General features: G+C 55.0%; 1 non-coding gene across 1 annotated transcript in view; it reads right to left on the bottom strand.

Annotated features, from left to right (window-relative positions):
• Positions 1 to 203, bottom strand: part of LOC126444175 (small subunit ribosomal RNA) — a 1,910-nt gene extending 1,707 nt beyond the window's left edge. Inside the window, exon 1 of the ribosomal RNA XR_007582475.1 lies at positions 1 to 203. This exon is cut by the window's left edge and continues 1,707 nt beyond it. This is a non-coding gene — a ribosomal RNA (small subunit ribosomal RNA).
• Positions 204 to 5,000: the final 4,797 nt, after the last annotated feature.

Genomic DNA, 5,000 nt, shown 5'->3' with positions numbered 1-5,000 from the left:
CCCTTCCATCTCTGGTCGGGACTCTGTTTGCATGTATTAGCTCTAGAATTACCACAGTTATCCAAGTAACGTGGGTACGATCTAAGGAACCATAACTGATTTAATGAGCCATTCGCGGTTTCACCTTAATGCGGCTTGTACTGAGACATGCATGGCTTAATCTTTGAGACAAGCATATGACTACTGGCAGGATCAACCAGGGAGCTGCGTCAACTAGAGCTGAGCAGCCGGCCGCCCGGGAGTGTGTCCCGGGGGCCCGCGCGAACACGCAAGCGTCCGCTCGATTATTCTGCAAACAGGAGGAGGCTGAGCTCCCCTGCACAATACACCTCGAAACCCTCTCAGGTCCCGGCGGCGCGCAGCGCCGTCCTAAGTACTTGGTCGGGTTCGAGAGAGGCGCAATCGCCCGGGGTTTGGCGAGTAGACGCTTTAGGTGCGACCACCCGTGCTCCCAACTGAGCTTGCCGCTGCCGACAGAGGCCCGGGAGCGTGCTGTCGTGGCATTGCCGGCGGGAGACAACACGCGCCACCTACGGTGGCCGGCAGCTCCAACGCCAGCGCCACAGAAGGACAAAAGCCCCACTTGGGTGCCGAAGCGAACTCTCCCAGCACAGCGCACGCGCCAACACGTCCGCACAGCTGCGATACAAACCACCTGCGAGAACCGCAGAGGCGACCGAGCAGCAGACGGCGTCGCGGCGCCGAGCGCCGGGCGGCGGCGCATCCTCAGCGCACACAGTCCTCAATCGGACCAGCACACTGCAGATGTCCACCGCGCTTCGCACCGGGCCCGCGAGGACCTACTTTGGCCGCACGGCGCCGCGTGCAGGGTGCGCCGGCGCGCAGCTGCGCCGCCTGCCGCCTCCGTCGGCCGGCGCGCCTGCCACTGGCCGCCCCCACCAGCCGGCTGTAGCGCGTGCGCCCACGCACCGCGCGGCCAGCACGCCGGGAGGCCCCCCCTCACCGGCCGGGGACGGTCCCACCCAGCCACCGCCGCGTATCGCTTCACACCCACATGCCATTCACGTTCGTGGGCATGGTGGGTATCGCTGAAACAACCGGTTGGTAGCTCAACCGATCGTCGCCATCACTGATTCACCTCTAGCGAGAACAACCGCACCACAACGGTTTACCAGTTGTTCATTTGCGTAACGTCACCAGCAAACGTAGACGTCCATCGCCATTTGCAAATTCAACGATTGTTGCATGCCTGTGTCAGGTGTCACGACACACTATGTCTGCCCACATACACGCAACAACATGTGCACGCTTCGCGAACACGTGGAAGGTGGCCCCCGTACGTATGCGATGTCCATTGCGCGAACGACTGTCAACCGGCCTCTGTCGCATGTCGCAGATGTGGAACGCAGTGCACCATGCTATCACGGTGTGTGAGAAGAGACGACTACGTCTGACAACACGCGCCACTACATCAACAGACGGCTCATGCTGATCGCCATCCACGGCATACCATACTACAATCCAGCTCTTATAGGGAGACGACACGTAGCTGAGTGCACAATATTTGGACCGTATGGTTCGCCGTTGTTGGCGCAGTCGTGGTACGGTCACACATGTACCACGATGTATCATTCAGTACATGAGGACCAATGTGCAGTACAGTGTGTGATTTGGACGTACAACATCAGCGGACAGTTGACACAAGCCGTACCACAACGTAGGCTGTGCTTCGCCATGCGAATGCCAATGAACAACTGCGAAGGGCATTGAGCATGTACGTCCTGCTGCCATCCGCATTACAGTGTATAGCTGCAAGGTGTTTAACATGAAGCGATACTCTGGGGACCGGGCAGTGCGAGTGGCAAACTATATTGCGGGGGTTGCAGTTAGGCAACACTACACTAATTTAACGCGTCGTATGACAATTACAGAGCAGGTTAAGGCCCAACGTGTGTTGGGTTAAGGCCCAACGTGTGTTGGGTTAAGGCCCAACGTGTGTTGGGTTAAGGCCCAACGTGTGTTGGGTTAAGGCCCAACGTGTGTTGGGTTAAGGCCCAACGTGTGTTGGGTTAAGGCCCAACGTGTGTTGGGTTAAGGCCCAACGTGTGTTGGGTTAAGGCCCAACGTGTGTTGGGTTAAGGCCCAACGTGTGTTGGGTTAAGGCCCAACGTGTGTTGGGTTAAGGCCCAACGTGTGTTGGGTTAAGGCCCAACGTGTGTTGGGTTAAGGCCCAACGTGTGTTGGGTTAAGGCCCAACGTGTGTTGGGTTAAGGCCCAACGTGTGTTGGGTTAAGGCCCAACGTGTGTTGGGTTAAGGCCCAACGTGTGTTGGGTTAAGGCCCAACGTGTGTTGGGTTACGGCCCAACGTGTGTTGGGTTAAGGCCCAACGTGTGTTGGGTTAAGGCCCAACGTGTGTTGGGTTAAGGCCCAACGTGTGTTGGGTTAAGGCCCAACGTGTGTTGGGTTAAGGCCCAACGTGTGTTGGGTTAAGGCCCAACGTGTGTTGGGTTAAGGCCCAACGTGTGTTGGGTTAAGGCCCAACGTGTGTTGGGTTAAGGCCCAACGTGTGTTGGGTTAAGGCCCAACGTGTGTTGGGTTAAGGCCCAACGTGTGTTGGGTTAAGGCCCATCGTGTGTTGGGTTAAGGCCCATCGTGTGTTGGGTTAAGGCCCAACGTGTGTTGGGTTAAGGCCCAACGTGTGTTGGGCTAAGGCCCAACGTGTGTTGGGCTAAGGCCCAACGTGTGTTGGGCTAAGGCCCAACGTGTGTTGGGCTAAGGCCCAACGTGTGTTGGGCTAAGGCCCAACGTGTGTTGGGCTAAGGCCCAACGTGTGTTGGGCTAAGGCGCAACGTGTGTTGGGCTAAGGCGCAACATAGGTTAGGTTAAGGCGCAACATAGGTTAGGTTAAGGCGCAACATAGGTTAGGTTAAGGCGCAACATAGGTTAGGTTAAGGCGCAACATAGGTTAGGTTAAGGCGCAACATAGGTTAGGTTAAGGCGCAACATAGGTTAGGTTAAGGCGCAACATAGGTTAGGTTAAGGCGCAACATAGGTTAGGTTAAGGCACAACACGGGTTAGGTTAAGGCACAACACGGGTTAGGTTAAGGCACAACACGGGTTAGGTTAAGGCACAACACGGGTTAGGTTAAGGCACAACACGGGTTAGGTTAAGGCACAACACGGGTTAGGTTAAGGCACAACACGGGTTAGGTTAAGGCACAACACGGGTTAGGTTAAGGCACAACACGGGTTAGGTTAAGGCACAACACGGGTTAGGTTAAGGCACAACACGGGTTAGGTTAAGGCACAACACGGGTTAGGTTAAGGCACAACACGGGTTAGGTTAAGGCACAACACGGGTTAGGTTAAGGCACAACACGGGTTAGGTTAAGGCACAACACGGGTTAGGTTAAGGCACAACACGGGTTAGGTTAAGGCACAACACGGGTTAGGTTAAGGCACAACACGGGTTAGGTTAAGGCACAACACGGGTTAGGTTAAGGCACAACACGGGTTAGGTTAAGGCACAATACGGGTTAGGTTAAGGCACAATACGGGTTAGGTTAAGGCACAATACGGGTTAGGTTAAGGCACAATACGGGTTAGGTTAAGGCACAATATGGGTTAGGTTAAGGCACAATATGGGTTAGGTTAAGGCACAATATGGGTTAGGTTAAGGTACACATTGTTGTAAGGAAAGGTGTTTTGGGGGGGGGGGGGCCGGTTTGTTGATTGTGATTATCGTAAGTAAATGACTGCGGCATCATCTGATTTGCCACGTCAGGGTGCACCTTTGGCTCATAACAGGCGGCGCTCTGATTCCATGCTTGTGGCAGACCTGTGTCTTTCATTCCTGCCATTGTTTGTGTGGTGTGACAGGAGGCAGTATTGTGATGTTGGGTGCACCCCTGTGTGGGACATGTGTGGGTGTTGGTGGCTTAGCTGAGCAATGGTGGTTGTCGGAAGGGTGGGATATTCTGTTTTCCGAGTGGACCTCCCGGTCTGGTTATGATAGTGTGGATTGTCTAATGTGGCAGAGAGGATGCACTGGGTGTTGTTCCATGCTGGTGCTTACATATTGTCTGTGTGCCTGTTACAGGCAGAGAGTAGTGCGTGATAAGAGTGTCTGGCTGACGTGTGATTGTGAGCAGAGTCTTTCAGCATGTATACGGACAGGTCTATACATTATCTGTATTCTGATGGCTCTATCTATTACTAATCAGCGCCGTGTATACGTTTAATCCGGTTCCAGTCGAAACTATTGTATCTCTGTACATTAGTGACACGGCGAGCCCGCTATGTAGTTACTCGTCTCGGCAGCTTCCACCGGTGTATGGCAAATGATTATAAGGAATCAGTCTAGTCGTCAATACCGATAGTCTGACGTCACATGTCTGGGGTGGGGGACGCTGCGCCCTTCCGGTGGGTCATGGCCTAGGAAGACTCTTCCCACGCAGGGGGGCTTGGACTGTCATTGACTCTTCCGAGTAATATACTTGCCGTACGTTTTTGCGACTGCGAGTGCAACGCTCACCGGTACCGACATGGATGGAGCGCCTCCTAGCTGCCGCTGAGCATCTGCATTCGTACAGAGAGCAACGCGATCGCGTCTGTAGCTCGTACGTGGTACAGCTCGCAGCTCATGTATATGGACAGCGGGAATGTCGCATATTGGACATAACTCTTCATGAAACGCACGTTATAGGGGTGGATTGCACATTGCGAGTGCGAGCAACGTCCGCCGTTCATCCGCTGGAGTTGCGAGTTGGGCGGTTGGGGTGGGGCACGAACGGGTGCAGGTGGAGTGATTGCCGGTCCACGACTTCGTGCGGCAGAGGCGCTGGCGTTGGGGTGCTGTTGTCGACAGAGGGTGCAGGCTTTGTGGGTGGGGTCGAAAGAAGGGCGCTTTGGGCCCATCGCTGTCTTAGTCGGCTTGGCGTCTCATAGATGACGGTATCGTCGTTGCAGGAGGTCATGTTGCGGGAGACCTACAGATGGCGGTATGTTTTGCGGTGCGCTCGACATGGCGGACGTAGT

Source organism: Schistocerca serialis, unplaced genomic scaffold, assembly GCF_023864345.2.
Source record: "Schistocerca serialis cubense isolate TAMUIC-IGC-003099 unplaced genomic scaffold, iqSchSeri2.2 HiC_scaffold_245, whole genome shotgun sequence".
Lineage (NCBI taxonomy): Eukaryota > Metazoa > Arthropoda > Insecta > Orthoptera > Acrididae > Schistocerca > Schistocerca serialis.
The sequence above is the reverse complement of the archived record's forward strand: the minus strand, read 5'-3'. Positions and strand labels throughout refer to the sequence as shown.